We start from the raw sequence: 13,071 nt of genomic DNA on the forward strand, positions 1-13,071 counted from the left end.
AGTTAGCGGCCTTTTCTCTTTTCAATCTGTTCGTTGTATTTCATAGCGGCGGACTTCACATAACATCCGATGACGTTCATCGTTGATCACTTCACTCAGTATTTTTATTGCAGAGAACAGCCAGCTCTCTAACCGAACACGCTGAGCTACCGTTCGGGCATCTCGACGAGGGCGACAGGTAATGGAAGATGTTTTCTTGTTATGGTAATACTGAGCTTCATTCTGTAAATTCAGAACTTGAAAAGGTACATTCATTTCACAAGAACTGGCATCTGCAGGCTTGGTAGAAAATTTTAAGTCACAGAATTGGGATGAAGGAATATACGTAAACAATTATTATCTGAAATTGGAAATTTGTGGGAAGTTCTATGGGACCAGACTGCTGAGGTCATCGGTCTCTAGACTTACACACTGCTTAATCTAACCTAAACTAACTTACTTTAAGGACAACACACACACACACACACACACACACACACACACACACACACACACAAACAAACACACACACCCGAGGAAGGACTCAAAACTCCGTCGGGGGAAGCCGTGCGAACCGTGGCAAGGTTCCCTAGACCGCGCGGCTACCTCGCGCGGCTCATTATCTGAGCCATATTGTAATCACACGTAACTTCATATGTTATCTTGGGATGGGGCATGACTCCAACAACGACTGGAGCAACTCTGCCAACACCACATACAAGAGTGAGCTGAGAATGAAATAAGATCAGAATGACATATAGTTAGTATGATGGACATCGTCATTGAAGCTTAACAACAGCAGCGGTAAGTGGCACCAGAAATTCGCGTAATCAGGGAACAACTCATGATTGAGAAATTACTCTTTTTTAAATACCGGACACTGATTTCCTACGAAAAATTGGAGTCTCAGCAGGAGAAATATGTAACAAAGAGTAGCAAAATTGCTTCAGAAATAGGATAAGAGCGTGAAGCACAAATATGAGCTTAATTACCGCATGCGTTACTGGTGCGACAGTGCGATATTGAAGGAATCTGATGACTAACAAAAAGTTCCTGGGCTTAAATCACGACTACTTCAAGAAAAATCTACAATGCATCGGCCTCAAAGCGTCCCCAGGTGTAGCCTATATCTAGTGAAGATGAGGACAAAAATCACAATTTTTCGGTTACATAAGTGGGTGTAATAGAATGGTTTTAGCATTTACAGTGGAGTGAAGCATCTAGAGAACCGCGAGAAGGGACAAGGAGTTGAAGAAGCCGATGAGAATTTTCATGAAACTTTTATGGCTGACAATGAACCATGTCACTGGGCAACAACTGTTCGCGATTAGTTTGATAAACATTCTGGACAATTCGAGCGAATGACGTGACCACCGAAATCGCCCAATTTTTAGTGTTACTATGAGACATAATAGGGAGGTCAGTTCGCGCGAAAAATCCTGCACCAGTAACACTTTCGCAATAAAGAACGGCTCTATGGCAGAATGGCTCAGTATTTCTGCAGGGGACTTCAACGACTTGTTCAGTCTATCATGACACGTCGAATTTCTGCACTACTCTGGGATAAAAAAGGTCCAGCACTAAAATAAATCAGCTAAATTTCGATTACGCGATAAGTCACAAAAATCTGAGGGCTGTAAATTCAACTAAATACTTAGGGATTACAATTACAAATAACCTAAATTCGAACGATCACATAGATAATATTGTGGGTAGAGCAAACCAAAGACTGCAATTTATTGGCAGAAGGCGCAACAAGTCTGCCAAAGAGACTGCTTACACTACGCTTGTCCGCCCTATTCTGGAGTATTGCTGTGCGGTGTGGGATCCGCATCAGGTGGGACTGACGGATGGCATCGAAAAAGTACAAAGAAGGGCAGCTCGTTTTGTATTATCGCAAAACAGGGGAGATAGTGTCACAGACATGATACGTGAATTGGAGTGGCAATCATCAAAACAAAGGTGTTATTCGTTGCGACGAGAACTTCTCATGAAATTTCAGTCACCAGTTTTCTACTCCGATTGCGAAAACATTCTGTTGGCACCCACCTACATAGGGAGCAATAATCATCACCATAAAATAAGAGAAATCAGGACTCACACAAAAAAATTAAGTGTTTGTTTTTCCCGCGTGCCGCTCGAGTGTGGAACGGTAGAGAGACAGTATGAAGGTGGTTCATTGAGGCCTCTGCCAGGCACTTTATTGTGAATAACAGAGTAATCATGTAGATGTAGATGTAGATATTAGGAGGTATCCCATGATTTTTGTCATGTTCAAATTTTTTATTACATTATCGTGTAAAAATTTGAAGTAAATCGATCAAAAACTTTTCGAAATGTTTGGTAACAACGTTTCCCGTTGATATAGTAAATACGTATTTGTATACCACATATGCACAAAATATGTCGCAACCCTTATTAGAGTATCGCGTAAGGATCTGTAGTAAGTAACGACGTTAAACAACGACTCATCTATATGTAGTATTATAGATCTAACTACACATCAGTTGATACCAGTGTTATCAAGTTTTTTCCCCCAACTGAACTCAGTAATGAACCGAACGTTACACCAGCGACACTGCTCCTGGATAGGCTTCCATGTTTTCAGATTAGACATATCTATTTTTGTGTCCTTTGCTCTCAGCGCCCTAGGATCGAGACCTGTGTAAACGCGACCCTGCTGGTATGTACGATGCGAAAAACTACAGGGTCAAGGCCAACTCGAGATAAGAGGTTAAGGGATCAAAGAATCTGCGCTGTGCTTAACTTCTCCCGTAACTATACTCGTTTGTGAGGTCACGAATATCCCTACTAACGACAGCTGACAATCCAGTTACCCGTTCGGTGCTGCACGAGGTTCGCAAACCAGTTGCTCGTTTTGCTCGTGTGTACAAGATGGGAGCATTACTGAGCGATGCGCGGATGCGGTGTGAAAAATTCGCCGCGCAGCATCCTGAATTGCTTCTGGACGGCTGCGGCGTTTAAGCGACAGTCGGGCCGCGTCCCGGCGGATTATCGAGTCGGCAGGTGCGCGCGCAGCCCGGCTCGGAGCGGCGCTCATAATCGCCGCCATTATTCCGTAAACACGGGCCTCGGCGCGGCGGCGTGTCCTCGGCTAGAATTACGCGCCGCGGATGCTCCCACCCATCCCTATTACCCTCGCCTTTATTGTTATTATTAAAGCTCGATAGAGGGCCGCGCTTTATAGGCTTCTTCACACGTTTGATTTTAATCTGGGGAAACTCGGCGCTCGATCAGCACTGGATGGAGCGTAATTTCCGGCGGTCCGCGTCTTCGGCAACAGCGCGGCTCCAGCACGTGCTGCTGGAACTCTGGCAGCTGGAGCGCGAGTGGATCGCGCTGGAGGCTTGTTTGTAGCTGAAACTCGTTCATGCGTGGCGGCTTGTCGGATGTTAGGCACGGGCATCAGCCGATGTCAGAGTGGCCCCTCTGCGGTGGTCGCCTTTTGACGTCATCCCTCGCTGAAATGGCTCCTCCAAACGTCTCTTTGTTTTCAATCAAATATTTGACATGTAGCTCCTTGTATCTCCCTTGTTATCACTTCTGGTTTCGATTAATAACCATCAACGCAGTATCTGTGTGTAACAAAAAACCTTGACATAACCATAAATACAAAGATCACAACCAGTTATACGTGGGCTACACGAGAAGTAAGGAACGATCGGTCTCGAAATGGAAACCACTGTGAAAATCTGCTGGAACTTTGCACATATGTGGCAGTATCTTTAGTGTGCTTGTCGATCGCTTCACGCCACTCTTTTCAGTTCAGAGCGCAAAGTGATCGCGTATAAATGCCTAAAACAACAGTGTCTCCCACAAAGTATGTGGATCTGCTGAGAGATTTCGCCTGAAGCTATGCTGCAAACATAACATAAACGTCATGCATTTCTTTCTTCAAGACAATTTTCAGCCACATTCTGCAGGAGCAATGAAGACGCTCGTGCAGCGTTTTCGATTGGAAGTGTTTTACCACCCACAATACAGCCCTTAATTGGCTGCCTCCTTTGTTCATATCTGCTCACACGAACCACTGGCTACGAAGACAACGTTTTGGCATAAACAGCGAAAGGCAGACCAGCGAAGAGAATTGGCGGGAAGCACAGGCGACTGTTTTCTGTGACGAGGGTGCTGGAAATTCTGTACAACGCCACGACAAATGTCCAAGTTCTAGTGGCGACTATTTAGAGAGGTAACTGGAAGGATACTGTTGCGAATAAAAAAAGTTTTGATTTTCGCTGTGGTTTTCGTTTCGCGACCGACCGGACCTTACTTTCCGAACAGCCCTCGTACAACGCTACGATACGTGTCTATGTCGGAGCGGTGATTATGTGGAGAAACAGCTGGAAGATGTAGCTAACTGTTGCAAATAAAACATTTTTGCTTTCACTCTGGTTTCCACTTCGCGGCCGATCGGACCTTACTTTCCGTATAGCTCACGTAAATGAGGTGGTATAAGGTAGTATTTGCAGAAGTCCAAATATTATTTACGTACTATGTCGTATCAGAACGGCAATGCTATTAATAAAGCCCTATCAGAAGTTATGAATATAAATTTAAATGTTAACATGATTATTTACCAACACATGTGTGTACATACTGTATAACAATCAAAAATCACCATGGTATTATAACTGGTAGTAGCCGACATCAGGGTCCCGGAGAAATACTGCAACACGAGAAGCCATACTGATCCTTCAACTTATCCTAGAAGATAGACTACAAGAAGGTCAATCTACGCTTGTATTGTTTAGTGCGTAACAAAATTAAAGAGTCACTTTTTCGAAACCCTCTAATTGTCTCCCGCTGCAACGCATATGTTTGAATTTTGGCTCAAAGGTGCTTACAACTTGCCTTTGCAATGGTCCAAAGTGTAGCAGCTGGCCTCGAGTACGCTTGAGACAGCGAGGTGACAACATACACACTAAAAGGGCCACAGTTTAGAAGTTTGTGTGAGCTGTGGATGTGTGACACGATGGGAAGGGCGTCATACGGCTTCTTACCCTCATTCACCCCTTGTTTTGGCGCCTCTGCGATGAAGGTCAGAACCGGTTCCGGGATTGCAAAAAGGTAGTCAATGAGCCACCCCTTTCCTTGGCGCATTGATTCCCACACATTTCGCGGTCGTAAAAGGACAGTTTGAAGTACGACGAGCAACAGGACGACGTTCTTGACAAATCTGGCCACTGCTGCCACCCCCTGAGCGTTTCAACCTTACTCTGAGGACATCGTGGGGCTGCAACACCGCTAAACATGATGTCACCCCTTTGGATTGTAGGGTGGCAGCAATTGTCACAGTGCCATATAGGATGGGACCACTAGGGACCCTTCAAAATCGTTCGACGAAATATGAACGGTATCTGACGCTGTAACATGTTATTTTGCTTGTTCTTCCCTCCTTTTTCGCGCCGTTCTGTGTTGTGGTCATGGGAGGTTTCGACGTTCATACATGCTTCAATAAAATGGCAAAGTGTCCCTGTAAGACCACCCAGTTCGACAAGACCATCGGTGCTACACACGCACCTTTCTTAGGCACGTTAAAAAATGTACCTGCAGATTTCAGCCACAAGGCAGCTCTGCCGCCTGAGGGTCAGGCAACCCCTTCGCCACCCTTAATTGAAGTTTGCCTATATCAAGCGGCAGAGCAGTGACAATGTAAGAAGACGCGGCGCTTACCTTGCGAACAAATTTCCTGTAATGTTGTAAATAAAATCACCTCATACACAGACTTCGCAAGGAATGTTTGTTAGTTTGGTTAGGTTACAGCAGTTACTGCAACAAATTAACGTTAAGAGCAAAATTCAAAAATTGCTAACTTAGACACTCATCGGCATGGTATTTGTGGAATGCAACTGAAGTTACTTATGTTTTTTCAAAGAATTATTAAGAGGTTCTCTGAAATGGACTGTTTATTGTATTCTGCAAAACAAATAATCATACCAACAAATGATGTCATATACCTGTATGAGTCAGTAACGAGGGCAGAAAGGTACAAATTTTTGGACGTTCATACTAAAACTTGAACTGGAAAATGTCTATTAGTGAGCTGCTCAAACAGTTAACATCAGCTATTTTTGCTTTTTGTGTAATTTCTAGTCTTGGAAAGAAACGAATCATATTTTGACCAAGCGAGGTGGTGCAATGGTTAGCACACTGGTCTGGTATTCTGGAGGACAGTGGTTCAAACCTGCTCCCAGCCATGCAGATTTAGGTTCTTCGTGATTTCCATAAATCAGTCCAAACACGTGTTTGGTGCATTGAGCTGCCACCTATTGCCCGGTACTCCATATAAGCGACCTCAGTAATTAATAGACATCGTGAGAGAGCAGAATGGGACATTCGGTAGAACTCACGGACTTCGAACGTGGTCAGACGATTGGGTATCACTTGTGTCATACGTCTGTACTCGAGATTTGCACACTCTTAAACACCCCTATGTCCACTGTTTCCGATGTAATAGTGAAGTCGAAACGTGAAGGGACACGTACAGCACAAAAGCGTACAGGCAGACCGCGTCTGTTAACTGACAGAGACCACGGACAGTTGAAGAGGGTCGTAAAGTGTAATAGGCAGACGTCTATCCAGACCGTCACATAGGAATTCCAGACTGCATCAGGATCCACTGCAAGTAATATGACAGTTACGCGGGAGCCACACATCTCCCCGGTAAATGCCAAACGACGCCTCGCTTTGTGTAAGGAGCGTAAACATTGGACAATTTAACAGTGGAAAAACGTTGTGTGGAGTGACAAATCACGGTACACAACGTGATGATCCGACGGCAGGGTCTGGGTATGGCGAATGCCCGGTGAACGTCATTCTGCCAGCATGTGCAGTGTCGACAGTAAAATTCGGAGGCAGTGGTGTTATGGTGTGGTCGTGTTTTCCATGGAGGGGGCTCCCACGCCTTGTTGTTCTGCTTGGCACTATCACAGAACAGGGCTACATTGATGTTTTAAGCAGCTTCTTACTTCCTACTGTTGAAGAGCAATTCGGGGATGGCGACTGCATATTTCAACTCGATCGAGCACCTGTTCATAATGCACGACCTGTGGCGGAGTGGTTACACGACAATAACGTCCCTGTAATGGACTGGCCTGCACAGAGTCCTGACCTGAATACTATAGAACACCATTAGGATGTTTTGGAACGCCGACTTGGTGCCAGGCCTCACCGATCGACATCGATACGTCTCCTCAGTGCAGCACTCCCTGAAGAATGGGCTGCCATTCCCCAAGACACCTTCCAGCACCTGATTGAACGTATGCCTGCGAGAGTGGAAGCTGTCATCGAGGCTAAGGGTGGGCCAACACCATACTGAATTCCAGCACTACCGATGGAGGGCGCCACGAACTTGTAAGTCATTTTCAGCCTAGTGTCCGGATACTTTTGATCCCATAGTGTATCTCCTCCTTCACCCTCGCTGTCAGTCCATCTCCTCGTTCTCCCTTCTTTCTCCACGTTATCGCACTAACAGCAATAGGAGGTTACTGCTTCTTATGGGCATAGTATTCCTTTCCAGATTGGAACTAATATGTGTACCAAATTTGACTGAATTCGTTGCAGGGGTCTAGGGTGAGCTTTTTACCCATGGCTTTGCTCACATGCGCACGTCTCCAATGCATTTGACACAAATTCAATATATTTCACACTTATTTGTACGCACGTTTCAACTGTATATATAGCGAATTACACCCTGCAGTTTCATTTTCTCGCATCTTAATGTTATGACGCCGTATGTCCTGAACTATGTGCTGTACAATATTATATTTTTGCGGGTATGTCCAATGGTAGATATTCCCACTGTCTGCGAATTGTGCTGCCAATAGAGGTAGTAGTAAAGAAGTGATAAATTAAAACGCTCTGCTTTATTTGGCTGATTTACTGCATGAAGAGCGACAATGTAGTAAGCGACAAACTTTTCTCCATTCAACGTTTTGCGTGGGACGACAGCGAGAAAAAACTCCGTAAAGGTTCGAAATCATGTGTAAATTTTGCTGCAGTCGTCTGAGTACTCTCATTCTCAAGCACTGGATGACTAAAGTATGCGTACCGATATTTTAGCTTCGAGGAATACACTCCTACCCCTATCCCTTCGATATGTGGGTGGTCCTTAGCCGCACAGTGATTTTTTCCATGCAGTAAATGATATGTGTACCAAGTTTGGTTGAAATCGGTGCAGTGGCTTAGGAAGAGATGTGGAATATACATACATACATACATACATACGTACATACATTCACTGACAAGCCAAAACGTTATGACCTTTGTCCACCACGACGTTGGAGTCCGCCTGGTGGCGTTGCGGGGGCGTGAAGCGGTAAAAAAGCATCTAAGCGGAGCAGACACGGCGGGGGGATCACCCTGACGAAGTTATGGGCTGCAAATGGGGAAATCCATTGAGATAAGCGACTTTGACAATCTGAAAATTATTTTTACGCAGAGCCTGTGAGCGACAATGGCGAAGCTGGTCGAATGTTCACGTGCTACTGTCATGAGCATCTACAGAGAGAGGTAGAAGGACAGTGAAACTACCATCAGGCGCTAAATGATTGGAAGTCAACGACTCTTCACAGAACGTGGGGTTCGGAGGCTTGCCTGCTCTGTGGTGATCTGTGACATCTCTGCGGAAAGAGGACAATGCTAGTGCCAGCACAAGTGTTTTAGAGCACACCTTCATCGTGCGTTGTTGAACATGGAGCTCTGCAGCAGACCACCCCTACGTGTTCACATGTTGACCCAACGACTTCGTCAATTACGAATGCAGCGGGCACAAGACCACCGCAATTCGACCGTCGGTCAATGGAAACGTCTCGTATCTACAGGTGAATTATATTATTGCAACATTAGGTTGATGGTCGTCTCCACAAGCACCGTCATCGAAGTGGACGGCTGCCCAAAGTGTGCAGCACGCAAGGGACGCAGGCTGGTGGGAGCAGTATTACGCCATTGGAGATATTCTCCTGAAGCCTGCATGGGACCTGACATAGCAATCGAAGAAACGCTGACAGCTGGGAACCACCCGCATCCCTTCATTCTTGATGTCTTCCCTGATGGCGATGTCGTCTTTCAACAATATAACTGTCCATGTCTCGGAGTGAAAATCGTGCTACAGTAGTTTGAGAAACGTTATAGCTTGCAGTAGAAGATCAAGAGTTGCTCATAGATCTTAAGGTACGCGTTTTAGGGCCCATGTTTACTTGACTTTTTTGTTTCGAATGGTCATTCCTTTCATATCCCTGAATATTGGTCATCACTTCTGGAAATCCCTATATAAGAGGGGCGTTAGAAAAGTCCGTGCAATGTCCGAGAGATGGCACAACCGGCGCTTATCTAGGTCATGTTTAGTTAATAGCATCTTTGGAAAGAACGCACACTGAGTTTCAGCCATATTGGTCTCTCTCTTTGTGTTTGGCGTTCGTGTGAATCAAGGAAGTCGAGTGATTGTCAAAAAATGGACGAAAAAGACTTTCGTGTGGTGATTAAAGATTACTTTGTGAAAGGCAAAACGCCTCAGGAGACTAAAGAGAAGCTTGATAAACATTACTGTGACTCTGTACCTTCGATCAGAACAGTTTATAAGTGGTTTCAAAATTTTCGGGAGTGGCCATATGGGCACAAGTGATACTGAACGTTCTGGACGCCCAGCGGAGGTTACGACACCAGAAATCATTGATAAAATCCATGATATGGTGATGGATGACAGAAGAGTTAAAGTGCGTGAGATTGATAGTGCTGTGGGCATCTCGAATGAATGGGTACACAATATTTTGCATAAACATTTGCACATGAGAAAGCTATCCCCAAGATAGGTTCCGCGATTGCTCACGCTTGACGAAAAACGGAATTGTGTGAAGTGTTGCAAGGGTGGTTTGCAACTGCTCAGGAAGAATCCACTGGACTTTAAGTGTCGTTTCGTGACTGTGGATGAAACGTGGATACATTACTATACTCCTGAGACCAAAGAACAGTCTAGGCAATGGGTTAGCAAGGGAGAATCTGCACCAAAAGAGGCTAAGACCATTTCTGTTGTGGACTGGCAAGACAGCCAATCCACAATGACGGAAAGCCGAAAGGCACGCGTTTAAGCTCACGCAGGCTGGCGTGAGGTCTGGAACAGTTAAAGTAATTGAGACTAGCAAGTAAAGTACGTAGCTTCTTGAATACTTAACGTTAATCCATAATTGGTGAACATCGGTCTGACGGTACATGCATCACAAGATAAATAGCAAATGATAATGGCGCCTTGCTAGGTCGTAGCAAATGACGTAGCTGAAGGCTACGCTAACTATCGTCTCGGCAAATGAGAACGTAATTTGTCAGTGAACCATCGCTAGCAAAGTCGGCTGTACAACTGGGGCGAGTGCTAGGAAGCCTCTCTAGACCTGCCGTGTGGCGGCGCTCGGTCTGCAATCACTGATAGTGGCGACACGCGGGTCCGACGTATACTAACGGACCGCGGCCGATTTAAAGGCTACCACCTAGCAAGTGTGGTGTCTGGCGGTGACACCACAATTTCTTCGGCCGGAAAGGTTATGGCGGCTGTCTTTTGAGATTCGCAAGGTATAATCCTCATCGACTATCTGGAAAAGTCGTTATTGGACCGTTTGAAAACCGAGCTGCACGAGAAACGTCGGCGACTGGACCACAAAAAAGTCATTTTCCGTCACGACAATGCACTAGCACACACCTCAGCAGTTGTGGTTGCAAAATTAATGGAAATAGGATTCCAACTCGTTTCACATTCCCCCTGCTCTCCAGACTTGGCTCCCTCGGACGGATATTTGTTCCCCAATTTGAAGAAATGGCTGGCGGGACAAAGATTTTATTCAAGCGAGGAGGTGATTGCAGCAACTAATAGCTATTTTCCATACTTGGACAATTCCTATTATTCGGAAGGGATCAACAAATTAAAACAGCGTTGGACGGAGTGTATAAGTCTAAAAGGGGACTCTGTCGAAAAATAAAACAGGTTTACCCCAAACACGTAAGTAGTTTTTATTTTTGCACGGAATTTTCAAGCGCCCTTCGTATATAGTAAACTGAGTCGTTCGACATCAGTTCGATAGAAAAAAAAAATCGTTCAAATTATCTACAGAACGTGTACCTAACGAAGTAACTAAGTAAGAGAACTTGGCTCAGCGTGCAAAGCGTTACTGCTTTTATCTCCAGATCCGCAGAACGCCGACCGGATAAACGCAACCAGCTTACGAGCGATAGGTTACACATCGGTGCGGACTCGGTACTGCGAGGCGCTCGCTCGAATTAAGTAAGAGCGCGAAGTTTACCGGACGAACAGTGCGCGATGGTTCTCCACGGACCAGTTCTTCCATTAACACCGGCGTAGGCAGCGCCGCGCGCGCTTATCAGATTAACGGCGGTGCGAGGGAATGGCCGGAGGAAAACTCTGGGAGGTGCGAGAGACGTTAACAGCGGAGGCCGCGTCGCTGCACACCGAGTACAGTAGTTGCGTTAACGGAAATTAGTCGAGAGCGGAGAGCGGTGGAGGAGTGTATCGGCGCCTGGAATCTGGACGCCCTAATAAGGCACCAGCAGCCCGCGCCGGAGTTCTCGCCTCGGCTCCGGGAGGCGCAGGACGCTAATAGACGGGAGTCGATCGGCAGTCCGTGTTGAAAGTAGCGCCTCGCCCCCCTAATGCCGGGCCGGTTAATTACGGTGCGCTTCGGCGGCGGCCATTGGCTGATTGCGCCCATTACGCTGCCATCTCCAGTTACAACGTGCCCCGTAGCGCGGCCGCGGGACGTGATCGACTTACCGATCGCGCTGGCCGGTAATTACATTAAAATTGAGAAACTAAAACAGCGCCGAGGAAAAAAGGAACCCGAGGCCCGGGGAGAGGTAGGCCTCCGCGCGGGTATCCTCCTCCCCCTCCTCCTCCTCCTCGTCCTCCCAGGCAGCGGGGAGCGCGTATTAAAATAATACAGAGAGAGATAGGCGTCATTATTAGCAGCGTTTTATAATTATCTAGAAAATACAATCTTTGTGGTTAATTGTATTGGAGACGGGCGGCTTTGGCGCGTTAATACGTTTCGGAATTAAGTGCTGAAATTTTAATTAATTAGCGGCGCGGAGACGCGGGAGTTGGGAGCGCCACTCCCTCCCGGTGCTTAGCCGCAGTATTAATTACTGGGAGGGCACCCTCCGCTGTCTGGCCTCTGTCTGGGAAGAGGTGTCCGCTGCTGTCGCCGGCGTGGTGCGGGCAGCTGTAACGTTGCCGACCTAGACGGAGAGGCCTGCGTGCTCAGAATCGCACAGGTGGAGAACCTGGGTTAAACAGTTGCGACTGAGCGTAGGCTGAGTCTTTTCGAACCATGGGGCCCGATCTGAAACGTAGGCCCAGGAATACACCGAGATGATAAAAGTCAAGGGACAGCGATATGCACATGTACAGGTGGTAGTATCACGTACACAAATACCAGGTGATTAAAATGTCAGTATAAATCTGAAAACTGAATAAATCACGGAATATGTAGATAGAGAGGTACAAATTGACATACATGCTTGGAATGACATGGGGTTTTATTAGAACCAAAAAAAAATACAAAAGTTCAAAATATGTCCGACAGATGACGCTTCATCTGATCAGAATAGCAATAATTAGCACAACAAAGTAGGAGAAAGCAAAGATGATGTTCTTTACAGGAAATGCTCAATATATCCACCATCATCCCTCAACAATAGCTATAGTCGAGGAATAATTTTGTGTATAGCACTGTAAAGCATGTCCGGAGTTATGGTGAGGCATTGGCGTCGGATGTTGTCTTTCAGAGTCGCTAGAGATGTCGGTCGATCACGATACACTTGCGACTTCAGGTAACCCCAAAGCCAATAATCGCACGGACTGAGGTCTGGGGACCTGGGAGGCCAAGCACGACGAAAGTGGCGGCTGAGCACACGATCATCACCAAATGACGCGCGGAAGAGATCTTTCACGCATCTAGCAATATGGGGTGGAGCGCCATCCTGCATAAACATCGTACGTTCCAGCAGGTGTTTGTCAGCCAGTCTGGGGATGATGCAATTCTGTAACATATCGGCGTACCTCTCACCCGT

The 13,071-nt window shown here is 46.2% G+C and overlaps 1 protein-coding gene across 1 annotated transcript in view; it reads left to right on the plus strand.

The window, feature by feature from the left end:
- LOC126455756 (retinal homeobox protein Rx-like) overlaps positions 1 to 13,071 on the plus strand; it is a 232,576-nt gene that overhangs the window by 169,825 nt on the left and 49,680 nt on the right. The window lies entirely within an intron of this gene.

Source organism: Schistocerca serialis, chromosome 2 (genome assembly GCF_023864345.2).
Source record: "Schistocerca serialis cubense isolate TAMUIC-IGC-003099 chromosome 2, iqSchSeri2.2, whole genome shotgun sequence".
In the NCBI taxonomy this organism is placed as follows: Eukaryota; Metazoa; Arthropoda; class Insecta; order Orthoptera; family Acrididae; genus Schistocerca; species Schistocerca serialis.